This window comes from Lonchura striata, chromosome 8 (assembly GCF_050655825.1).
Source record: "Lonchura striata isolate lonStrDom1 chromosome 8, ASM5065582v1, whole genome shotgun sequence".
Lineage (NCBI taxonomy): Eukaryota > Metazoa > Chordata > Aves > Passeriformes > Estrildidae > Lonchura > Lonchura striata.
The window spans coordinates 24,482,880-24,509,811 of record NC_140710.1 but is presented as its reverse complement, the minus strand read 5'-3'; the positions used below and the strand labels follow the sequence as shown (position 1 = coordinate 24,509,811).

Below are 26,932 nucleotides of genomic sequence, written 5' to 3'. Positions count from 1 at the left end.
CACCTGCTCATTCTAAATACCTCTGGTTATTGTCTCTTCACCAATTAAATATGAATGTCTATTACTCTAAGCAAACACAGAGCTCTCAGTAGAACATGTAGCAACCAAGATTGTTGGTCGTGTTGTGACCTGTAGTGATCACCATGCTTTCCACCAGTCTGGTTTAATGTTTGCTTTGATGAATATTTTCCCCTGTGCCCACCAATTAAAACAGCAGGAGAGTTCCCCTGGCCCAGTGGGTGCACATGGTCCACACACTGCCTATCTTCCATGGAGAGGCAAGGACAGGGACAAAGGAGCACACAGCAGGGCTGTTCCACAAAGAAAAGCTGCAGCCTCCCCATCAAGCAGGTCTGACAGAAAGGAGGAGCAAAGGCTTCACAGAGCAGCTCCCTCCCCTGTAGAGACGACAGGGATAAAGAAAAAGCAGCAACAGAGCTATTCTTGCACTGAGGGGACTTACAGCCTGTTCCTCTCAGCTGGACCTTGTAAATAGGAGTTGATGTCTTCTCCACTAAACCCACCTGCCTGACCTTTATATATTGATGTAATGGATACTAGCAGGAAGGAAACAGGAATTCTGCACTTGATATTGTAAGCCTCTCTATCTGGAAAATCCCTGTGCCTGGAGTAGCTGGCAGACAGGTTGCTCCAGGGAAGCCCAGCACACCATCCCCTTCTGCTCAAAAAATTCCAGTGGACTCAGTCAATACTCTGATTCAAACTCTTTCCCAGACCTCTGTCCTTTCTCCCTCCATAAGGTTTCAAAGTCTCACAGCCCCAGGATCTGCTTGGGCTGGCAAGTCCCTCGTGGCTCTGGACTAACCAGCTACTCACAACCACCTACAGCCCTTTTTAGAGGTCCCCAGCAAAAACAAACAAACAAAACAAAACAAAACCAAAAAAAAAAAAAAAAAAAAACACAAAGCAAAAAAAAAAAAAAAAAAAAGCAGGTAAATGAAAATGTATGGTTATTCTATATCCCACTGCAAGTACTGCTGGAGAACTGCAAATTTAGCAAATTTAATCTGGTGGAATATGCTGTGATTAAACCGTGCCAGATTCCTTGTTCTGTCAAGTTAACAACAGCCTTTCCATCCATGGCTTTATTGCAGGAATTCAGAGCTCTGCTTTCAAATGAAATAACTTTAGACTTCATCACATATTCTACCTCCATATGGGGAATAGATATAAAACTCTTTTTTTCAACATATCTAGGAAAACTGAGTTGCTGTCAAGGCTGACATAACAGTCTGCTTTATCTCCTCAGTGGATGAGCAGACTAAAATAGCCTTTTCCTCACAGAATGCTAACACAGTTCTTTTTCTATATATAAGCCTATGGATTTATTGCAAATCTACTGATAAAACTGGCACTAAGTAACTTATACAGACTACTTGGGGATTTTTTTCTCTTTAGAAAATTAGAATATACTAATATTTTTTTCCTTTTAAATCTTTTAATAAGCTGTTTTAGGAATAAACTTTATTTCAGTGCATTTCCTAATTTGACAAGCAGCTCAGAAAGCAGACATGAACCAAACAATGGTAACTCATATCTTTGGGCTGCCTCTCTCAGCTTGGAAGGGACCTTGAAGGTAATTTCATTTCACCCCCTTTATCACACCTTCCACCAGGGCAGATGAAATTAAATATATGCCTTAACTTATCAAATGTCCATCTAACATACTGTGGCCAGGTGAATTCCAGCTTTGTTGGCAGTGGTAATGTCTGACCCTGCCTGCTCAGATCTGACCTGGTGGCTAGTTTTTGGGAGGCTGCATTCTACTGCCAGTCACATGCACCCTGCCAGCTCCCAAACACCTTCCTGTTTTTATGCTTTGCCTGCAGCAGTAGGAATTCTTCCTTTTAGACACACATTCTGTATAATATTAGTAGCTGATGGTATGTCATCTTCCTTCTCCTCACTTATTTCCAGTTCTCCAAACAAACATTTATGCAATTTTTTTTTTAGTTGCCTAAAAATGACCTCAAAGGTATATTCCAGCATAAATGAGTATATGAAAAAAAAAAAAAAAGCAAAATTGATTATTTAGGTAAGCATTCAGCAGTTCTTCTTATACTTCTGAACTTTCTTCTATCTGCTGTTGTTACTGGCAGGTTCCAGCTACTTCTGGATTCAAGTTCAAGACCTGATGTAATTCTGACAACAATAGACCACACCTTTTTAAGGTTTCTAAGAAAGGTGTGGTCTAGACAGTTTCTAAGTTGTGGTAACTATTTGTGTGTCTTGTGCTCGGAGGAATGGGCAAAGGGGTGAAAGGCAGCTGCATTGGGAAGTGCTATTATATAATGCACCCAGCTTGAGCTGCAATTATCCAGTAACACAGGTGTTGGTTTTTTTTTTTTTTTGTTTGGTTGGGTTTGTTTTTTTTTTTTGTTTTTTGTTTTTTTTTTTTTTGTTTTCTTAAAGTTCTTTTTTTTTTCTGCTGTTAAATCAACATGGGCTTTAAATGTGAGAATTTTCCTTTAACACTTTGCAGCAACTGGTTTCCATTTCCTGGTAATTAGTAGGTGTTGGCCTAGATATGCCAGAGCTATAGAGAACAAAGGAGACAGAATCCTTAGATGAAGCCAGAGGGGAGGGGGGGAATGGGTCTTGTATTCTAACTCAGCAGCTTGCTCCTGGCGCTCTCTTCTTTGCAGTTTCTAAGGGGAGTTTAGGACTTATATTTTTTTCTTTTAATGATTTGATTTTCTCTAAATGCAGACTATGGGAAATGGACTTGTAGAAAGTTTTTAGGGTTTGATAGAAGGCTTACACATTAATGTAATGATATCCCGTTCATATGTATATATATATGGAGAGCTGGCCATCATATCTCATTCATATGTATATATATATGGAGAGCTAGCCATCAGCTCTCCATGTTCACAGCAGGTGGAAGCCTGCACAGAAAGCCTGGGTGACCCAGACATCTGAAGCAGATGGAAATCCAGGGGAAGGTGGGGTGGGCAGGGTCAGATCTGATACAGTGACACTCGCATCCTCCTTTATTACTCACACACTGACTGCTTAGAAATCCTTTGTAAATAGGATAATTATACTGCTCTTCAGCTCTGGTGTTTTCATTTATATTCTCCTATGTCTTGCTCACCTCCATTTACTGAGATGTCACTGTTTTTTTAAGAAGGGAAGTTAAAAAGCTGTCACAGAAACTGAAGCTGAGTCACCCCGGAAAATTCAAGATATTCCCTCCCTAGGAAACACAAAGCAAAACAAAAATTAATACCAGATTTTACAGCCCAGTTTGTATTTCCCATTATTATTATTTGCACTCTCTGCATGTTGGGTATTGCAAGGGAAAATAAACAGCTCTGAAAGCTCTTTTCATTGCTCCTGAACAGTCTAGTTAGTCTCATTAGTCAGCCAGACACTCCTACTATTTTCACCTCCTTGCTTTGTTTACCCATGATAGCATGATTGAATATATTTCTCCCTTACCATGCAAGTAGGTGTTATAATTTATGCTTTGTTTTCTCAAATAACCTCCTACAACAGACTCCTTCCTCTTCAAAATATAATCTCCACTGCACTTCTATTTTTTCACAGGCACCAGCTGAGGTACCACTAACATTGTCATTGCTGAAACCTCTGAAGTCTGATCCCAACACAAGAAAGATGTAGACCTCTTGGAATGAGTCCAAAGGAGGCCACAAGGTTGATCCCAGAGCTGGAGCCCCTCTGCTCTGGAGTCAGGCTGGGAGAGCTGGAGGAGTTCACCTGGTGAAGAGAAGGCTCCAGGAACACCTTAGAGCCCCTTCCAGAGCATAAAGGGGCTCCAGGAGAGCTGGAGAGGGACTTGGGACAAGGGATGGAGGGACAGGACACAGGGAATGGCTTCCACTGCCAGAGGGCAGGGTTAGATGGAACACTGGGAAGGAATTGTTCCCTGTGAGGGTGGGGAGGTCCTGGCACAGGGTGCCCAGAGAAGCTGTGGCTGCCCCTGGATCCCTGGAAGTGTCCAAGGCCAGGCTGGACAGGGCTTGGACAGGGATAGTGGAAGGTGTCCCTGCCCATGACAAGGGATGGGAGTGGATTGGCTTTGTTGTCCCTTCCAACCCAAACCATCTTGTTATTCTGTGATTCTGTAAGTGAGGCTGCCTTGTTAGAACTGGACAGGACTTTCTCAGGACTCGCTGAGAGCTGCCTGTCAGCCTCTCAGCCAAACCTTGATGTAAGAAGCTCATTGAGGAGCTGTGGGGAGACAGGAAGAGATCAGTCTTCAAATCTCTTCAACTCTTGTCCTTTCTATTGAACCTCTTAGGAGAAGAAATCCTTGTCTGGAACAGAACAACAAATCACATCTATAATCTGCCAGGCCAAATTATATGGTTTTTAGCCCATTCCAAACCTGAGTGTGCACTGACAAGTTTATAGATGAAAATAATAAAATGTCATCCTTCAAACCAATGATTCTTTACCATTGAATGCTACATAGAATTAAATCATTGTGTTCTGCATGTCTGCCCACACAATTTCAGGTTGTAGCAATAATACTGATCTGGATTCTACTGTTTTACAAGTCAAAATTACAAAAATCTTCATTATACAGTACAAGAATTTCCAAACCAGCTGAAAGTTATGAACCTTTGTAGAAGAAAAAAATGTTACTTCAGAAAAAATTACTTACTTGACATTTACTGCTGAATAAAGCAGAGTAAATAGAGGAGGCTTAGTACACTGTACTCACTATTGGATACACAATTCTCAATCAGGTCTGCTATTTCCCAAATACATGGATAGTATTTACATTACAGATTAACTATCCTTGGAGTGAAAACATTATAAAACCTTGACACTAGGTAAATATCTTTAAGCTAATTGTTCAAGTTAAATTTCGAACTCCTTTGTCCAGTTCATTATGTTCTACTGGACAATGTTTTTCTGTTAAATATCTTGCTGAATTGGTTTTGCTCTGGTTCATTATTCCTAAACAATCTTGAGGAAGTTCACAGGATAAGGACTTAGCGTATCTTTCCAAATACAAATGCCTCTCTTAAACTGTGCTGTCATAAGAGTCATGAGGTCTCCCAGCCCTGTTAGTGTGCATGTGGTGAGAAACAAGAAAAATATTGTACTTACAAATTTTGGAACTTAAAAATAGAAGCACAGCTGATCACAGGCAATTAACCCACACAGCCTTGCCCAGAAAAGACCTGCTCTGCCACAAGAAAGTGAAGAGACCTATGTCAAAGCAGACAAGTACTTTTATTTCCCTTTATCTTCAGGTGGAGTTACTTGACCTCCTCAAGAGGCCACTAAATATTCCTTGTGTATAAAATATGCTCAGGTTTACCCAGAGTTGCTATCTTGTAATGTAACCTCCTCAACACACTCAAAGAATGAAAAAAAATGTTGCCATAATAAGACAGAATCTTTTTTTTTCTGTTAGAAAGATCTAGCAAGTTTATATTGCTTAATCAATATAAAATAACTTGGACTCAACTAAAACTTTTGTAACCCAATGTGTAATATATCTGTTTCATCAACATAAAGTGCCATTAATAATTAGATATCTCACTCCTCTGACTATGAGAATGAAATTATGTGTACCACATAACATTCTTCTTGCTTCAGAAATATTTTCATCTCTGTGTTAGTTATCTTTTCATCACTGTCATTACAAAAATGGATATGGATTTGAAAATGGGTCATGCAAAAAGTAAATATTCCAGAAATGATGCCCCAAGACATAATCAGAACCCTTAAATCTTTATATTTCACTGGGTTCAGTGGAGCTATAGTGACTTAAGTAATTCTTTTCATGGTAGTCAGTGATCAGAAAATACTTCACATACAATAATGCTTCATCACTCATTCTTTACACACTATAGTAGTTTATTTTTCAATGTATACTTATGAGTTTCATCTCAGGAGGTTAGTGGCACTTTCACATATTCATATAAGCTCTCAGTTTCTTAAATGTAGTGTCATGAATAATTGTCATCACCCAAGAGGGATCTAAAACCTACCAAGATTTAAAAAAAAAATTAAATAACCCTTATCTCACACCAGGGATTTCTTGGGTTTAAGTGTCTCCAATTAATTACTGCTGCCTCATAGATTCATAAGCTATCCAATATTTCCTGGAGAAACATAGAGGCAGAATTTCTTCAGAGAAGCACACCCAGAAAATATCACTCACTCACTAAAGAGAATGCTCCCAACTGACTGTGCTAACAGACAATGTTTCTTACATTTTCAACAGCTACAGTCAAGGAAATATTTACAACTTTTTTACCTTCCCTTCCCCCCCACCTTTCTCATGGTGTCATGTGAGATCTGACTGTGTATCATTAAGTTTTCAAAATGTCCTGCATATCATTTGGAGCTGGATTGTTCTCATGTGAAATCATTTTAATCAAATTTGAGTAATAAGCTGTTACTCCATCTACTAAATCTGGTTTATTTCAGCTTCACCTTTCAAACTGCCCAAATGCATGACATCTCCCAAAAATTTGTGGTGATCACCTCAAATATGAGGCAATCACCTCCCAAATATGAGGTGATACTCAACTTAGATTGTGCTATGGAAGTCTGATCAGTTCCCATAGAAATAATTTAAAACATTGTATTGACTAAGTGAAAACTGAATTTGGACCTAGAAGAGTGAGACTCTGCTTACGTGAATAGAGACAATAAGGCATTTCTTTCACTGCTTAAAGAGAGAATTAAAATTCAGGAATCTCTTATTAGAGAGAAGGAGAGAGATAAGGACATAATTCCAGTGAAGTCAGCAGAGATGAACTGATAAAACTGCTTTCAGATGAAATCTGGTGAATGATGCAAAACCAGAGTAGCTGTTACAGCCTCAGGTTAAATCCAAGACACAATATAGAGATGTTTCACAAGATAGAGACAGTGCTATGTTTATGAACATAAGGACCTACATTCAGCCCAGCATTTTCATCTTTTTCCTTTCATACTTGCAATTATGATCTCATCTGGGTTTCCTGCCCTTGATTTCTTAGCAGTCATAACCTCTAGGGACTCTGTGAGTTGCCCTGGATTGTTCAGCACCTGTGGGGCACTGCAGCAGCACTGCCACCTGGACTTTTTAAGCTCTTACACTACAGCTTTCGTATTTTGCAAACTATACTTCATGTAGGGCTAAAGAGTTCCCTGAAAAACAAGCCTGCCCACCTCAGTCGAGGTTCAGAGGTCTTCCTGTGCTCTGCATAGTCTTCTAAAGTTTCTGACATGCTTTGGCTCCCTAGCAGCTGAAAAATTTGAATTAGTCTGTGTCGGACTGGGCTTTTTGGGGTTCCTGCAATGAGCTCTGAAACCCTTTCTGGAGGCTTCCATAGAGCAGAGACCATGCAGAAGCTATTACCACCTGGTGGGTGTGAAGTGAAGGGGCACCCACTGCTTTCCTCCTTATCTAAAACTTGGCAGCATTCATCTCTAGTAGGAGAATTCCCGTGTATCTGCACCAACCCTGGAACAGTGCTTAGCCTTCAGAAGTGAACAATGATCACCAATGAAGTGCTGAAGTAGCAATTCTAAAAGCTTTAAATTCTTTTATACTTAAAAAAGAGCTGTATACTCATGTAGAATCTGGATTTTTGGAAAATCATAGATACATAGAGTGGTTTATCTTGGAAGGTCATGCAATTTTACCCCCTGCCATGGGCAGGGACACCTTCCACTATCCCAGGTTGCTCCAAGCCCCAACGAACCTGTCCTTGGACACTTCCAGGGATCCAGGGACAGCCACAGCTTGTCTGGGCAGCCTGGAATTCTACTTAAAGATGAGTAACCTCCACTACTGAAAATAAAGTAGGTGGGCCTCCAGCCACATTAAATGCTTTGTCTGTTTAATTGATCTGGTTTTGCAAGTGAAAAAGTGTATTGAATGTTAAAGCCTAGCTGCTTTTTGGTGGGACAGTTTCCATAAGTGAGAACTACAATGAGAGAAAAAAAATTCCCATGTTCATTTCAACACTGAGGTTCTTCATCAAAACAAAAAATACATTAAGCATGGAATATAAACACTAATTTTAGAAGAAAGGGCAAATGAGGCACTGTTAATAAAGACAGTGAGTAAGGAAACATAGCTGAGATTGATTTGATTAATACATTAGGAATGACAAAATAACCCAAGCAATGTTCAGTTTCCCAGCACTAAGTAACCTTAATTACTTTCTACTTCTCTAATATATGTTTGCCACAGGGCATCTATCTACCATGTTGAACAGAAAATTTTTGTATCTCTTTATGTAAGTCTCAGTATCAGCAGCCTCTTTTAGAAAGCAAAGTTAAGGTCATGCAATGTTCTATATTTGCAGTCTACAGCCCACTGGAGCCAGATTCAGTTTCCCACTGAATCCCCAGCAACCATCCTGAGCCTGGTTAATGTGAGATTTTTTTTTTTTAGTGTAATTGTTGTCTGGTCTGTCTGCCACCCACTGAAACAGTACATTTACCACTTCTTGTAGAATGTGAGTACCAAGATTATGATTTAAGGTCTCTACCAGGTTTTACAGCTATATGTATTTTTATATATGAAATTTTATCTCCATTTTCCAGAGGCAGGTAGTGATAGAATGAGGGATGATGACTTTAAACTGAACAAGGTAGATTGGATATTAGGAAGGAATTCTTCCCTCTGAATTTGGTGAGACCCTGGCAAAGGGTGCCCAGAGAAGCTGTGGCTGCCCCATCCCTGGAAGTGTTCAAGGCCAGGTTGATGGGGCTTGGAGCACCCTGGGCTAGAGGAAAGCATCCCTGCCCATGGCAGGGGATGGCACTGGATGGTCTTTAAGGTCCCTTCCCACTCAAACCATTCTGTGATTCTGTGACATTGCCAGGAGGTTGTGGAAAGCAGCAGTGACAAGGGAAGATTGCTGCTGCCCACCCCTCATCAGCCCAATCTCAGCCAAACCTGAAGCAAGGGCAAAGTGCTCAGAGTTCCCCCCCTTGCCTACAGCTGGCAGTGATTTTTGTGCCCATGGATGTTGTGTGTGGAGGAGCCAAGGGCTGCACTTGTGCTCCCCAGCTGGGCTGTGTCTTTTCCCCCTTCCCAGGAGAAGGGTGGCCAGCCCAACACTACTGTCAGAGCTTCTGCCATGGTTCTTTAGACACAGCCTGCTGCCAGGTGGTCAAAGACCCCAAATGAACTCTGAAAAAAAAAGAGGGATAAAGGAAGACTTAACACGAAACATCTGACACCGCATTCCCCTATTTTCAAATTATCCATATATTTTTCTCTATGTAAATTACCTGTAGGGGGAAAGAGATAATGGCTGTTTATAAAAGTGCCACTATTTGTTATCACTATGAAATAAGAGCAAATTCTGAAAAAAGTAAAATTATCTAAATTATGAAAGAGGTAGTTAAACCTCACAGTGGTGACATTTCAAACTGTAAATATTGGAATGAAACAAACAAGTGAATAATCCCTTTCCATAAAACATTGCTCATAATAGCTGACATTTTCTAGGTCCTATTTTACCACCTTGCTGTATGTCAAATACTACTGCCACATTAAAATATAAATTTCAACTTTGAAATGTTACAGAAATAACTCCTCACTAACCTGAGGAAAGATGTCACTGTCAAATCAAACCAAACTAATTCACTTGCATAAACCAGCTTGTCTTCCACTGTGAATGGACTGCAAAGAAATAAGATGACATTTTTTAAAAAGACAAACAGAATTGGAGTAAGGGGCCTGAGTACCTTTCAGGAGGAATCGGATGGATTATTACTTTACATTCCATTTTGTCTGTGTTGTATTGAGCACATCAACCGCTGTGCATCCAGATTTATGCAGGGAACATCTGAGTTTTATTCATCAGAAGCACTTTTAATATTTACTCTGCTACAACCAAAAGCAGTTTTGCATTTCAAAGATATTCCTTGTATTTATTCCCTCATTAAACAACCTATTTTTCAGCTGGAGACAGGTTTCATATAGTGAAGTGTTAATATTTAAAACTAACATCTTCTCATGTTGAGGATGTTACCTACTGGTTAAACCAGGAATTCAGTTCAGCTAGGCAAGTTCTTTCACATCCCTGAGATATCAGCACTCATGGGATCAGATTGATAGCCATCTCCTCTGTGGAAAGATGGGGCAAGGTTTATTAGCACTTTGTGAAGTTTAGATTAAGGATATTGATCCTGAGATGTGAGGAAGATCTTGCTCTTCCTCCCAACCCAGCATAAAATTTAGGTTTCACAGTCTGAGCTTAGGGTGGCTGGGCTGTGGCCTATTGACCCACTGATAAGCGGCATGTAGGTGAGCATTTAAACATCAAAGCCCTGACTGGGAAGGGTAAGATGATCCAGGTTAAGCAGCTTCCATGAAGTTTAGCTTTTGGGCTGCACAACGCCCCTTACATACGAGGCAGAGCAGCTCAGTTGGATTTTGGCAGTCAAAGGTAACTCCCTTCAGCCTATCACTACACTGAAGGTCAAGGTCCTGCTACTCTGATGCTTTTAGGGCTTAGGAGAATATTTTGGTTTTGCATTTGTTCTCAGGAAGAATTTGCCCAAGAGTTTATGAGCATGGAAATGTACAAGAAATGTCTGGATGTGGCACTCAGCGCTCTGGGCTGGGTGGCATGGTGGAAGATTATAGTCACAGATTGGACTTTATAATTTTGGATCATTTTGATAACTTGATAATTTTCCAGCCTGAATGATTCAGGGATTCTCTGTTGTTTTCCACAGACAAGGTGTGTGAGTTGATTCTCACATTGCTTTTGAACTCAGGAGACCTTTTCCTGCTCACCAGTTATATCTGAGCTACATTCCTGATCCCAAGCTCAACCAAATAAGCTAATTGCTAAGACACTTGCTGTACACAGATTTACTAATTGTAATTAGGGTATCACACACAAGAAGGCTGACACTAAATTTTGCCATGTGGTCTCCATCAGCTCACATGGACTGGGGCTGTACACTTCATTTCTCATCACATGACTTTCCTGTGTATTCCATGGTAGTCAGCCTTGAAAGACACCAGTTATAATCTACAAGCCCCATTAAATTTTCACAAATATTCAGCTTTGGTGGTGATCTCCTGAACACCCTGTACTTGATGTTATCTTTCACCAGGGAATAATTTCCCTTGATAAACGTTGATGAAAATGCAGCCAAAGTTAATTGATACGATTTCCATTTTTCACTCTGAGCATAGTTATGCTTGAGTTTGCTCTGTTTGCACATGCCAAGGATCAGTTGTCTTAGAGAGGGACTTACTATGCCTGAGTGACTACAGCATCTTCCCACAGGCATTTGTGTGACAGTTTCTTCCAGTCAGCCAGAAGTCTTTTGCCAGCCTTTTCAGACTCAGGACAGCATCAATCTCATGGTGGGAAACCTTATGAAACTGAAAGCTGCTGTCACCATCAGCAAAACAGACACCCTCCCTCCCTTTCACACAGCAGTGTGATTTCTCTCTGAAGAGGTATTTCCCAGTAAACTGATGTTTCTCTTTGAACCAGAATTATTTTAAAAGGTACTTTTCAGAAGTTTAACTTATCTTTTAAGGGCAGTGGTATCAGAAGCATCATCACAAAGTCTGGCAGTGTTCCATGTCTCCTAAATGGAACTGATAGCACTGAACTGCCTCTAATCAAAGCCCATTTGATATTTAGTGACAAAACCACCTTAACTTAAAAGTTACAGCACAAATTCGTCAAGGTTTTTACAACATTTGATATCATAAGTTCAAAACAGGAAGATAAACAGCAAATATAATGTGGTTTTGTTTATTACCTCTGATGGCATCATGTCCGCAGACTGCTTTCTGCAGACGTGCCTCCATCTTACAGATCATTTCCTTGCTCAAATCCCTCCAAAGATTAGTGACTATGTCAACATGGATTTGTACAAGAGCAGCCCTCAGGGCCAGAGCAGGATAATTGTAAAGTTAGAAATGCTACAGCAAAAATGCCTTAAACATCTGAGTGTGTCACTCTGTTCTTAGTAGAAGTTAAAAAGCACCATCATTCTATTAAGAATTCCAAATGTTTTATGTCCCCTGCTCTTTTACAGGAAAATCATCATCCAGATCCTAAAGAAAGATTCAGCTATTTCCAAAAGCTTCTCTGCAAAATTTCCCATTTTGTTCTTGTCCATTTGCCAGGTACCTTTGCTGTTTCCTTCTTCCTGTTCTAGCTGTAGCAGGAGAAACCAACCTGGTTGTGTTTGCATGAACAAGACTGTGCAGAGGTAATCAGACACACAAACCTGCTGGGGAATGGGCAGGGTCAGAGAGCATCGGGAAGATCTGAGGATTCAGTTACCTGATCTCATCTTCCAGCTCATGGATTGCTGCAAGGCCAGCTCTGCTGAGCTCCTCCTGCTTTGGGAGTTAGGATGTCTGGGCACCTCACATCACTGGGCTCATCATGTGTAGGTTACCTGTGATTAAACCTTAAGGGAAATCATCCCTGATGCACGTAAAAGGAAATAAAAAGACAATTTATCTTTTCATTCTTGTTACTGGAATTGTACAGCAAACTAATCCATTCCCTGTTCTCTTCTGTGAGGTTGGTGAGGCACCAGCACGGGGTGCCCAGAGAAGCTGTGGCTGCTCCTGGATCCCTGGAAGTATCCAAGGCCAGGCTGGATGGGGCTTGGAGCAATTTGAGATAATGGAATGTGTTCCTACCCATGGCAGTGGAATTGGGCGAGTTGATCTTTAAGATCCCTTCCAACCCAAACCAGTTGGGGATTTTGTGATTCTATTGATGGAGTTTTCAAAGCAAAGCCAAAATTTTAGTACCCAAAGTTGATATATTTACAATTAAATCCAGGTATTTGAAAGTATTTAAGCCTTGAACAAAAGGAAAAGCTTCATGTGCTTGTGAAAGAGATCTATTTTTCACAAGTTTCCATCAGCCTTTTTTTGTTGTAAAAGGCACAGAGTTCACTCTTTTTGCCCTAAAATTTCCAGATCAGGATACGCAAATAGTGGGGCTTGGCTGTCTTGTTCGCCATTTGGGGAGAATTTATGCTACTTTACATGGATACTGGGCCATGATGAGGTATATTGCACTCAAAAAATATAGCGAGATCCACAGAAAGACATCAGTCCCTAGGAATTTACCCTACAAACAGACGGGGATGTCACTTAGATGCCTAATGGCATTTTCAAAAGTAACTTCATAGATTCAGCATCTACTCATGCTGAGATTTAGGTACCTCATTTTCTTTTCATTAGATTTTCCTTTGAAAATGTGATGTCTGAGTGCCAACTGCATTTCTAGAGATACAATGATCTCTGGAAATTTGGCTTTAATTAATTTCCCAGGCAGCACATGGTATGCCAGTGAGCAAGTGCAAGAGCTCTCCATGCTGCTAGCTGTGGCTCTGTTAGAAGCTCATCCTTGGGCATTAATGACATTACAGTACATGAGAACATCTGACTGACAAGAACAAAAATACCAGTAAATAAAATATTGAAATATATCCTTATAGAGATATATTATGAAATATTTTTTTATATATAATACAGATATATTGAAAAATATATCCTAGGCCTCTCCATTCCACATTAAGTGGAAGAAATAACATGTATTTGTACTTCCAACCATGGAAGAAAAAAGGAAAATTTTAAATCACCTTAAATTTTGGCTCTAAAAGACTGAGTTAAAATATTTTTACCTCCTCTCCAGATCTTATTTGTTTCCTATAGTGGCTGAACTCTTCCTGTGCATCCTATTATTTCCTATTTATTTATTTTTAAGTCCCTCCTTTAGGGCTGTGCATCCTACACTCCCTCTTATTTTTCATGGAAATTTTTACCATGAAAAAGGAGGAGCAGACAGAGTTAAGGTAAAGAATACATTGCTTAACTTGGCCTCTTCCTGGACCTAAATACTTGTTTATAATTTGCAAGGTTCCTGCTTTCATCCAGGCAGAAAATAGTTGCTAAGAAGCAGCACTGCTTTATAAAAAACAGAGCCAGGGGTTGATCCTGCCCTGACTTGTGCTTGTGGCTACTCCCTCCCCAAGGGAGGGAACCTGGATATACCTCCCACCTATGCACTAATCTATGTTCTGTACAGCTCACAGTGTCCTGGTTTGGGCTTGCATAAAATTTGGACACATGGGTATATATGTGTAAATACACACACAGACACACACACAGACACACACATATATATATATATATATATATATATATATATATAGAGAGAGAGAGAGAGAGAGAGAGAGAGAGAGAGAGAGAGAGAGAAAAAGAAATTATATTTTTGTTCCTGTGTGTATTTCTGGGTGCACTGGTACAAATTGACTTAAAACTTAGTGTCTGCCTTCTTAAATGCATGAGTTTACCTAAACTGTGCTGGTGTGAAGCTGGTCCACTGATTTTTGCCTTGGAAAAATCCATCTTAAAAACCTTGCATCAGATTTTTGAGTTTCTTGCTAGATTTCAAACACAAAAGTGAAAAGCTTTGAAACAATGCAGAGAGGTTTGTAATATATACAGAAACTGTCTAATTATGTCTCAGCCTTTTTTGTATTGTCATGCCTCTGCCATTATTTTTATTAAAAACAAGTCTTTTGTTGAAATTTATGCAAGTGTGTGAGGTGCATAAAACTCTAGAAATGTTTGGAGGTTTTGTTCATTAACTCTCACTGCATTTTTATATTTATATTATATTTACATATTTATTTTTATTTTTATACTGCTGCCTACAGCAGCCAGTAGGTTGCTTCTTGCTTCTCAGCTCAGAAAACAGACCAAAAGCCTTAGAGGAGATGAGTGCAAATATACAGAGTTTATAAATTTATCACAGAAATGTAATAGGATATGAAATGTGTATATCATCTAATCAGTAATGTGAATTCATCTAAACTGCTGTAAAGCCACCATCCCACACAGACCCAGAACTAAGACTCACAGAATCCTTGAGGCTGAAAAGTTCTTTTAAGATTGTCATTCCCCCAGCACAAGGCTACCACTAACCTGTGTCCCCAAGTGCCACATTCACACGTGTTCTGAACTTTCCACTGGACAGTGACTCCACCATTTCCCTGGGCAGCCTGTTCCAACACTTGATCAGCCTTTCCATGAAGTAATTTTTCCAAAACTGGGGTGCTCTTACTCTTCAGGGTGCTTTATACAGGTTACCTGATTCCCAGTATTGCTCCTGAGACAAGTCCAGTACCTGCTTGCTGGAAGCACATGTGGGAAGCCACGCAAAGCACTGCAGTGCCTTCTTTAAATCCACAAGACTGAACTGGATTGAGGAGAGGTGCCATAAATTCCTGACTTGATAAGCCTGATGGTAAATAGGCTGAACTTCAACCCCTAAAACTTAACTCCTGAAATTTCCTGGGCGTGGCATGGATTGCCAGGTGTCTTGGGGCAATTTGCAGGGATTCTCCACACTCTGTGTGTATGCAGAGGTCTGGATCTCAGCTGGGAGGTGCTGGGATCACAAATGGGACAATACAGTCATGCCCAACTGCTCTTCCTTGGGATCATGGCAGAGACCCAGGAGAGGAGTGAGAGGATGTTACTTCAGGAGAGCACAGAGCTCCCTTTGGAGGCACAGCTGGTCCAGGCTAGATCCCTGACACCAAAACAAGGTTCAAAAGCAAGTACATGGAGACCAGGTTGTTACTGTTCTGAAACACCACAGAGAGGCCAAGGAAAAGCGGGGCTTAGTCATCAGTGGTTGTTTTGCTGATCCAGCTGAGGTTACACAAGGTACTTCAATGCGAATTTCAGTTGCACCCTCTACCTGTGTTTATTATTTTTTTTTGTTTAACCATTTTCATAGACCTTAATATTTAATTGACTAGAAAGGAGCACAATTCCCAAAAAGTTAGAGTGTAGCCTGTGAATCTCAATTTTTCCTCAGTGCTGCAAACATTAATTTCTTTTTCTATTGATTAAATAAGACAATTCTAGAACCTTCAACATGAATTTTAGATGTATATAATCAGATGTACATCTCCCATATTCTATAATATCAGGTCAAAATCAGAGTTTAACACAACTTCTCAGCACAACTTTTCTTAGCATATAAAGACTTAATGTTTTGCCCAGATCTTCAGTTCTCAGGAAAACTTGCTGCTTTTTCTCTTTGGTATTGAAAAGCAAAACTGATTGAAAGTGTATTTTTAAAAAGCCAGTGGGAAGCTAAAAAGAGAAGTCACACACGACTCATGGTCCTGGAAACAGCTGTGCTGCTTTTGGTGACAAAGGGCTGGGCTTTAGGCCTTATATAACTCCAGGAAAATCAATATGCAGCAAACGTACTGAGCCAGAAAGAAATCTGAGCCTATATTTTAAAAACCATACAGGCTGTCTTCTCTCATGTCTTTATATGAGGGTTCTTTATCCCCCAAATACCTTGTTTGCTGTCATGAGTGATGCATTGGCAGTAGATTGGGTCAGTTGTAGGTGACAGGTTCAACATTAATCACTGCTGTATCTTGAATGCTTAACAAAATGAGGTGTATGTTGATCCATATAAAAATGCCAAAATCCAAGCTGCACTCTACCTAACTGCAGGCATCTTCAGAAGAGATAAAAAGGGCTGCCTGGTACAGCCATACCATTCCCCTGGAAAATCAGACTCCAGAGATCTCTGCAAGTCCTCACAAAACTGTTCCTTTACATGCCTTGAAAATATCCAGGAAACAAGAGAAGGAATGCTGGGTGTCTCTTTAAGGCACAAATTCTATTTGATACCAAAATTTGTTACCTTGAAAGAGTAAACTCCTCCTCAGCACGTACTTGAAATGGATATTGTTGTGCCTGTTTGTTTCCCAATCTTCCTGACAATGTTTTATCTGGTGTTTATGTTTACAGTAGTCTGTTCACAGATTTTTGGGTATTTACTATTCAAAAGTAAAGTAAATGCAAATATATGGGATACATATTTAGCAACCCCAGGCCTATTTATATAGTGCTGACTCAGGCAAGCCCATGAGCCACTTCCTGTGGTCTTTCCTAATGCCCCCAGTGGGAGGGTCTGTGTCACTGCACATAGCACTGCAATCCTTACCCCATGGCCCATTGTCTGTAGTAGCAAAAGTAGGTGCAAGAATCACCAGTCCCTGCCCATTCCCATGCAAAATCAACCTGCTGAATTATTCAGGTTGAAAACAAGAAAAACTCCTCAGAAAGTTGATTCCTAGGTTAGGTGATTTCATTGTGCATTGGAGTGTGTCCCAGCCATAACTGAAGTGCAAAGGGTGATAAAAAGCACGGTGGGGCTGTAGGGATTGCTTTTCCCAACCCTTTGTTTCTGCAGTTGCGTTTGCAGAACTACAGAAACAGTGTTAACATGTAATGACTGTCATATTTCTATTTTCTTAGAAACAGCTCTAGATCCTCCTAAAAAACTCTCTTCTTTCTTTGTTATGAACAGAATTACAGGTGACTGTAGAATCCACTTTACTCCCTTTTTACCCTAATCTGCAGAACCCTGTAAGTCTGTGTCTAACTGAAGTGTGTCTTGAAGTGCTTGCCCCATCAACCTTCCGAAGTTACTGGAGATTTTGGATTTTTTTTTCCTCTGGTTTGGCTTGGCTTTTTAATTCTGAAGTTCAAAATCCTGAAAAGCTTGAGAATGTTTCCTTCTTTTGTTCCACCAAACTTTTCACTATGACCATACCATTACCTATTCTTTCCTGAAATATACAGTTTCCCAGTCCCAACATTTAATTTTTCACTAGGATATATAGGAGGATACCTGCACAGCAATACCTGCAGCCAGACAGTTATTTTGGCCATCAGCCTCTATTGATGACTTTAAAAAGCTGAAGTTTTTAATCTTATCTAAATTATAATAATCTTTTTAGATATTTCCTCCCTAAGATCATACAGGAGATCATATAGTTAATCATATTCATAAGGTGGTCCTCTTCTAAATGGTCATACAGAAAAGACATGTTACATGCATGAGATATTGTTCTTTCCTTCACAACAGAACAGCTTTAGGGTGAAAGTGTTAATACAGGACTTGGATGATCCCAATTTAATTCATAGTTTTGCTCTATTCTTCCTTTGTAACTCAAATCAATGATGTGGCCTTTTTAGGCCTCAGCATCTTAAGCTGCAAAATGAGGTCTATAAATCTCTCCAAGCTGCTGTAAGACTACAATCATTCCTCTTGGTGATGGGATCAGAGATTACACTGGGGAAAAATTAAAGAAAATAACTACAGTAGAATTCTAAATAACAACAGGGCATAAGCCTGATTCACTCATAAAAAGGAAGTGACCACAAACCCAAGAGGGATTCAGGTTTCACTTAAAGATTTTAAAGGGAGTTTGTAAATGGTTCTGCCATTTCCTCTTTCCCATCAAACACATTCAGATACCCTTCATGTATATGCAAAAGGAAAGATAAGGCATCCCACAAAAGTGTCACAAGGTAAAGACAGTGGGGATTGTTCTCTCTACCAAAGACTTGGTAATTTATCACCTTAGGTTTTGCCAAGTGGCATAAAAGCAGGCAATGGAAATTACTGAAAAAGGAACATTGAGAAGACAAGACATAAATGAACAAGATGCAAAATTTCAAGAGATGATTCTTCATCCCTTGAATTTTCTGTCTTCATCTTCAAGACAGGAAGAGAGATTATTGGTTTTGAGGAAAAGCAAGACAACAGTCTCAGTTTCTTTTTAGAACTTTGGGCCTCAGCAATACAAAGTGGACTGATATAAAATTAATATCTATTTTGTTTACTCTAGTGCCTACCAGAATTGACAAAAGCTGAATACATTATCTATTTTTTGGAGTGCCTGTTTGACTTTTTGGTCTATTATCTGTGTGTATTATCTGAACATGGTAGAAAACCTCTAATGCCTTTTTCTCTTTTCCCTAAATACATATCATTCCTGATATGGGAGACTTTCATGGTAATTAAGATTGTAAAACTTTAAATAAAATGTGCTGCAATTACCTGAGTAATTTGGTTCAAATCAACTCAGAGATTAATGAAGTAAATGCTTCTGCAGTCAATTATTTCCTACAGCTCCACACTGGGTCGGTTCTTATACCAACCAAGTTCAAAGGAAAACCTGCCTCTAACTCTGACAAGAGCAGGAACTTGCTGTTGACTGGTAGGGATGGATGGCTGCAGAACTTTGAATCTGGAACAAAACACACAAGGCCATCACACACCAGCAATTGTCTTGACACCACATTTACATATCAGCATGCTACACACTCTTCATTTTATGTAAAATAACTGAGACCTTCATGTGAGGGTCAATGTACAGTATTTCATCTTAATAAAAATGGAGTTTCTTGTTTAACTTCCTCTCCTGACTATCCTGGTACATACAACATGTAAGAAGGGCACAAGGAAATGCACAGATACATAAACCTGAGTGCATCCAAAGGAGGGCAGTTAGGTTGGTGAGGGGCTTGGAACACAATTCCTGTGAGGAACAGCTGAGGGAGCTGGGGGTGTTCAGCCTGGAGAAAAGGAGACTCAGAGGTGACCTTATCACTGTCTACAACTCCCTGAAAGGTGGCTGTGGTCAGGTGGGGTTGGTCTCTTTCTCCAGGCAGCACTGACAGAACCAGAGGACACAGTCTCAAGCTGCATCAAGGGAAATACAGGTTGGATATTAGGAAAATGTTTTGCATGGAAAGGGTCATAAAGTTCTGGAATGGTCTGCCCGGGGAGGTGGTGGAGTGTGTCTAAAAAAAGACTGGATATGGCACTTGGTGCAAGGGTTTAGTTGAAGTGTTGGGGCATGGGTTGGACTTGATGACCTTTAAGATCTCATCCAACCTAGTAATTTTGTGAATTCTGTGAATATATATTTAAAGAAATAAGCTGGGCATTTCCCTGCAGTGATTGGGCAGCCAACAACACTATTAATACTCCAGAGTAACACGAGGCAGCCTGTCGTGGTTCTCCTTCTCTGTGCTAAAAGGATGGAGCCAGAAAGTCAGATGCATGACCTTATAGTGGAATTTGCAGTCCTCAGGAGAGCAGATGACATTGCATGTGCGTCAAATATTCTTGTTGCATCTAGTCCATCCCCATTGGCAGCCATCAGACTGAAATTTTAAATCTCTCCAGCCTTTTTGTCCCCTCACAAGACTGGGCAGTAATTCAGATTCTGGAAGGACACTGGTACTGCAGGAAAAGTATTTCCAACTGCAAATGTGTCCCTTTACGCTTTCCCCCTGTGCTGCTCTACCTTCATAACCCTTACAGTGCTCATCCTGTTTGCACTCAGGTGTGTATCTTCAAAGTGCACTGCATGTTCATTATGAAGATCCTCTGTGCCTGCATTACAAGGTATTGCAACTTGAGGTTGCTTCTGTGCAATTAGTGATTCCTGATGATATAAAAATATGTACTGACTAGCTCTAAAATAAGACCACTTTGTTCCTGTTTACTTGTATTTAAATGGAATATTCTTGTTAAGGAGAAACTTGCAATTACTTGTGTCCTTTTATTTTAATGATGATGATTCCCTTAGTATAAACAGGTCGTACTACAGATATTATACACAAACCTCTCCCCCTTAAATTGTCAGAGATTTGCTCGAATTAGCATTGCAACCAGAAGCTCCCAGCAGAATATGAAACAGGAGCTGGAAGCAGTGACGTGCTCTGTTTTCAAAGGCAGCATGCACACAGAGTGGCCTCAGCTGCCCTGGCTCTCCTTTCACCCAGCCATTAAAGCGAATCCTGCTGCAAAAGGGAGTAAAATAAAGTTCTTCTCACATTCCTTACCCAGTCCCTGTCCCCCATATCTCTTCTGGTGAGCCCTAGCCTCTTCTAGGCTCCAAGGAGAGCAGGCACAGGCACTTACCTCCCTGCACTTAGGGGGAGAGGTAGGCACTGAAGATCCACCCCCACACAGATCTCATGAGGGAGCACTTGGGTTGAAGCAGTTTAGCTAAAAATTGGGTAATTCTGTAATCTGCCCTTAAATAGCATTCACATTATCTGCTTTCTGCTGCAGCTCCCTCTCTTTACTCCCTCCCAGGTATCATAATCATCCCACGCATCAGACACATACCATATGCTGCACTTGCAGAAGTCCCCCAAAAATTCTGACGAGTGCAGACTGCCCTGATCTTCCTTTCACCATATTCTCTTTAGATTCGAGAGCTGGAAAACTTCATTTCTGTCAGCAATGCTAGTCCTTGCACTTCAGTTGTGTCAACCAAGTCAGACAGCTCTCTCCATGCAGTTCACTCAGCTGTGGAAACAAACACCACTGAAAAGTGAAACATAAATATTAAATAGTTATCTTCTCCTATGCATTTCTATGCTGCAGAATTAATTTACCTATAGCTCTGAGGTCTTCAAACAGAAAGTGTTACAGAAATGCAAGATACTTTTAGTTATGTGAAAGAAATAATTTCATCACAAGCTCTACCTTCCCAAGTTCTATGGAAACTTTCCTCAGCCCTATCAAAACTTATAACCTATGACAGGCAGGGTGTGGCACTCACTGATGCTTCTGGAAAAAAATCATACCAACAAAAGACATCTGCCCCAAATGTTAAACATAACCTCCCTCCAGTGCTGAATGTCTTCCTGACATTGGTGAAATCAAAGAGGATCCATGTATCAGAGGGTTATTTTTTCAGACACTGCAAGCTGCATCATAATACAGAGTGAGCACACAGTTACAATAAATTTCTCTGTTCTTTGGAATAAATTATGAGGTTGAAGATTAATTCATTTCTCTTGATCATGAAACAGCACAGTTCACCTTTGGCTTGCTCCTGTGCTCATCAGCAAACCAACCCTCAAGGCAGAGTTCTCATTAACCTGCCTTTGTGTTAGCAGGGCTATACAGTGGGAACAGCTTTCCTTTCATTGGACATAAGGGTTCTTCTACATTGTTCTTCTCTTTTTAAAATTAAATTACTCATAACATTACTATGGCTGGAACACATAAGTGGTGTTAAAGTGACATCAAATCTATTCTGCTTGTGCAGAGATTACAAATGCACAGTCTAACTCTTAAGTAATTTTGTCCTTATCACTTATTATGTTAGTATTAATTTAAAAAGCAAAATTGAAGGACGCTGGGTTCTTCTGTAAAAGCAGAAATAAGAGTTCTGTTTGAAAAAAAGAAGCCTCGCCACAGGAGCTATGGACCTCTCAGTATAAATTTTCAGTCATTTTCTGGAACACTTTCTGAGCTGATGATAGAACAGGATGCTTCATTTGCTTTTACTTTCCCACCAGAGCAGCTAAATCCCTACATGGTCACCCTTTATGTTATTTTAAAACTCACCTCAGAGCAGGGAGGACAGGAAGTATATCCCTCACAGCCACAGGATGTGTGGGAACAGGCCTGTCCCCCAGTCTGTTGGTGCCCTCAGCCTGCTGATGATGCTGAGTTCTGGTGTTCCTAATTACAGCCATCCCTTAATGATCACAGCAGGGATGCAGGAGGCTGAAGAACACACTGTTGCCAAGGAGCAGCCTCTTCCAGCTGTGGTGGCCTGACAGCAATTCCTGATGCTTCATCACAAGAGGGTTTACATATTTCCCTTTCCTTCCTTGGCATGACCCAGCACAACTCTTCTTTGGGATAGAGGCAATCAGGTCTCTGTTCATTTGTCTTCCAGAGATTCCTCACTGTTACCATTCTTAATTAACATTCTGATTTTTCACTAGGACCCTGAGTGAAAGTAATGATGCAGCTTCAAAGGGAGAAAATGAAAAAGAAGAAAAAGCAAACTGGGAGCTACCGGGCTCCAGTACAGCCAGTGAGCACTTAGTGAATGCAGCCCCAAGGACAAATAGTACAAAGCTCTTACTTGCGTGCACAGTCAGAAGCTGGCGGAAAGCTGAGGGGTCAGGAAGGCAAACAATTCAAGTGCAAAGTGTTTTATTGTAACCCTCTGAACAGGATGTTTCAGCCAAAAAAACTATTGTCCTTACAGAAGCAAGAAAGACGTACAGGTGTATGAAACGAGTCAGCGTTTTTGTAATGTACAACTAGAATATATTTGCAAATATTGCCGCCAAGCAACCATAAATTAATAGAGCCGAAAAGCTTTTAATTTTAACTAGGTTTCCAGTCCTAAGGAAACAATAACAAAATTTCAAGTTCTGCAGGAAAGCCACAAACTAGAGAATTTTTTAAAGAATTATTCCTGATCAGGAGCTCTTGAGCATACATGCAAAGTTAAAAGGATCAGACTTTAGCCCACTCTCCTAAAAATCATAGAATCCCAGAAGAGTTTGGGTTGGAAGGGAAACTCATCTTGCTCCCACCCCTTCCACTATCCCAGGTTGCTCCAAGCCCTGTCCAATCTGGCCTTGGACACTTCCAGAGATGGGGCAGTCACAAATGTGTCACCGCAAACATTTGGAATCAGATCTGAATATCAGCTTTAGATTTGTTTGCTTCAAGAATGACGACAGGATAGGTACTGCTTTGTGAACACATCCATACTTCTGAACTGATGTTACATCTGGGTTAAATACTGGCCCAAGCCAAGGAAAAATAACTTAATATAAATAAAGGTAGTATCTCCCTGCCCAGAATGGATCTGCTGAGAGTTGCCTGGGGAGAACTGTCTTGAAAGAGTTAGGAAAGCTGTACTTTTTTCTAAAATTGTAACTGTTTTCCCTGTGCAAGATATATCTGCAGCTGGGAGTTCACATGAGGCTTCATCCCAAAAGCTATCTTTGAGATGGAAAGATTGATCCTTCAAGGACAGGTAGTCAGAAGAAGGGTTTTTTGAATGACCTTAACTTGTGGCTCTATCAGAATCCTCTGAACACTTCCTATGGACTTCACCCAGTGGAATTAATTAAGGAGACTTCTGTTTGCTTAATGGAAATAAGACATAATTTATAACCTTGGTATGGCAGACAGTCTCTGGCTTTCCGTCCAACACAAATCAAGGAAGGTGACTGTGGTGGAAGAATGTTGTCTCCTCAAATGAAGGAGGGAAGTTGTTTACATTGTTCAAGAAACAGAGATTTGATAGAGAACCTGTCATTAAAATCTAAGGCCATGGCTACTCAACCTGTGTCTTTTAATACTCCTTCCTAGTGCTTATAAATGTCCTACATTCTTTGCTCCTATGTAAAGAATTTATCCAAGACTATCACTGCTTTGCCACAGAGAAGGAAAGGAGATGAACTGCCCTGCTCAGAGTAGCTCTTATCAGCCAGCCAGATGGCAAATGATGTGTCAGAATATATAGGGAAGAGTCCAACATGGACTATTAATCCCAACACAGCACAAACACCATTAAAATGTCACTGCTAAGAACTAAGGCACTGACAAAACCTGTTCTTCAGAAGTACTTCTGCAACCAGAATGAATTATCAAAAACCTTTCTAAGTACTGGAAGGAAAAGTTATGGAATGAGCAGATTGGTGTAAATTATAATTACACAGAACACAAACAAACTTCAATTGTAATATATATCTCTCTATGTATATTTTAAATATATACATGATAAAGGATATTGAACTAAATAGTATTTGGTTTCACAAAACATTCTGTTCATTCATAAAAACAATTTTCTATTTGAACTAAGAGCAGGGACTGGATTCTCTGGCTGGTGGTGCTGCACTGCACTGAGCTGTGCTAGTCTGTGTCCACAGAGAAACACTATGTGACTATGAAATTAAACACATTTTATAGAGCAGCTTATGAAGAATTAAAAAAAAAAAAGGCCTTATTCTCACCTCTAAGAGTGACATTTTTTCTATATTTCCTCCATTTTTAGTGCAGCAATCCAAGCCACATATTTTGCTCTAACCAAACACAGTATTTTCCCCTCTCAGGTGGTTTTAATGACAAAGCTCTATAGAAAGCGGAGTTTGATGTTATAACATTAAGCCTTTGTATAGCCAGAGACATCAGATATTTGTATGACACATGGTGGAAGCCAGCAGAAGAGCCACACCAGGAACACCTACAAGCACCTGACTTAGGAGGAGCACACAATTTGGATGACAAGTAAGAAACCTTTCTAGGCATTAGACTGTATTTTCCATGGCAGGAGACAACAAGCATGCAGAACATTCAGAACCTCCACACAAATAACAATTAGTTCTGATTCAGCTCCCAGTAACTCAATCACTTGGTATCAACTCAATCCACTAGTCTTTTTCCATAATGTGTTCTTCTTTACAAATCAATTAAGATTTAGCACAAGTTGTACTGGGAAGTTTTACAAAGTCTCTAGCCATTTGAAATGAAGGTATTTGCATGTCACAGAAGCACCTTCCATCAGCATAGGATTTCATCCAGAGTAAGGGTGTTTTAATGATTTAAAATAATTTCATGTTGATTGCACAGCAAGGAGCGGAGGGAATAAACCCTTTTTTTCAGTGGGAGTGAGTTTGGGTGATCAGAACACAGTTGGGCCAAAGGAGAGCTGAGCTTCTGGCTTAGCCCTTGCCCCTGTTCTGCAGGGGGTCCATGGGAAAAGAACTGGGAACACTCATCTGCTAACTGTGCTGTAGGGAAGCTGCTGCTCCTGCTCTCTGACATCACATGTGGTGGCTGACGGTGAAAATTGATGGTGATTCATAAAGGCATCTCCATCCCTAAGAAAACTGGAAGAGCAGCTTGCGTAATCTTGAGATTTACTTAATTAAGTAACATCCCAGCACCATTCTATTTGATCATCATTCCTTTAGCTCCTTCTCCCTCCCAGCCTTGATTAACGCAGCCCTGATAAGAAACTTCATTCAAAAAGAAAGCAGGGAGTGGGAAGGCAGCCTTGAGGTGTGGCGAGTGATTTAAAAGCTGAAAAGAGGCAGTAAGAATGTCTCAAGAGAGGTGGGAAGTTGGGATTGCCATTTGCTGCAGGCAAAGTGAGAAGCTGGAGAGGGCTCAGCTGCAGCTGAGATGTATGTGCAGGTGAGGAGTATACCTACAGCTTAATGACTCTGCCTGCTTCTGATGAGACAAGATCATTCTTTTCAGTATTTTAAAGCACTTTATGCATGAAAACTCAGAATGGCTCAACTTTAGTGTTTTGAAACATGCTTCTCCACTGAGATTTTTGAAGAGTGTTGGAGAAATTTTATAATATATGGCAAAATATCACATACATTGCACAGCTGAGACACTGAAGGTGTATCTAATGTAATCTACAGGTTTCCTGTTTCCTGACCAAGACGGCCGCTTGAATCCGCAGGAAGCACTCAGCCAGGGAAGTGCACGCTGCCTTCCAGGTGACCTTGGCACTTTAAATCAGGAAGCAAACACGGATCCTCAGACTTTACCCGGCCCATGGATTATTTATGATGATCTTGCAGCAGCTCTCGGCCCAGCCATGAATCAGGAGTTTGCATGCAAACACATAACGAACAGACAGGGCTTCAAATACCTCTCGTTTATCAGCAGGGATGTTTAAAAATTAATTTCCCTGGAAAGACAGAATTTATCCTGAAGAATGCATGGGTGAATTTCTCATCCAGCTGTTGAAAATGCTGTTCATCTGGAAAATGCTGTTCCCAGAGGGACTCTAGGGTGATGGGGTGAGGTGAGATGGAGCTGTCAGGGGTCTCACACAGAGAATAAGCTCCCAGGGAGAGCTCCCAACATTAAACGCGGTATTTTTTGGTCAAACAGATATGGTACCTTGAACTACAGCCCAGATTGATGAGAGAGTGCTGTGGCTGAGGGGGTTCATAACGGAGGCGGGAGCCATGGCTGAGGGGGAGCCATGGCTGAGGGGGTTCATAACGGAGGAGGGAGCCATGGCTGAGGGGGAGCAATGGCTGAGTGGGTTCATAACGGAGGAGGGAGCCATGGCTGAAGGGGAGCAATGGCTGAGGGGGTTCATAACGGAGGCGGGAGCCATGGCTGAAGGGGAGCAATGGCTGAGGGGGTTCATAACGGAGGAGGGAGCCATGGCTGAGGGAGCAGCATGGCTGAAGGGGAGCAATGGCTGAGGGGGTCAAACGGGTGAGGGACAGTCGTGGCTGAGGGGGAGTAATGGCCGAGGGAAACCTGTA

At 40.7% G+C, this 26,932-nt stretch overlaps 1 long non-coding RNA gene across 4 annotated transcripts in view; it reads right to left on the bottom strand.

Moving 5' to 3' along the window:
* Positions 1-24,382, bottom strand: part of LOC146766782 (uncharacterized) — an 87,352-nt gene extending 62,970 nt beyond the window's left edge. For 2 of the 4 annotated variants that reach the window (XR_014957105.1, XR_014957102.1), the window contains exons 1-2: positions 22,227-22,436; positions 20,994-21,176 (exon numbers count right to left, since the gene is read on the bottom strand). This is a non-coding gene — a long non-coding RNA (uncharacterized LOC146766782). Of the gene's footprint in view, positions 1-18,908; positions 18,974-20,993; positions 21,177-22,226 lie in introns of those variants that run through there. The other 2 variants (XR_014957104.1, XR_014957103.1) reach the window with 2 other exon arrangements.
* Between the last annotated feature and the right edge of the window lie 2,550 nt (positions 24,383-26,932).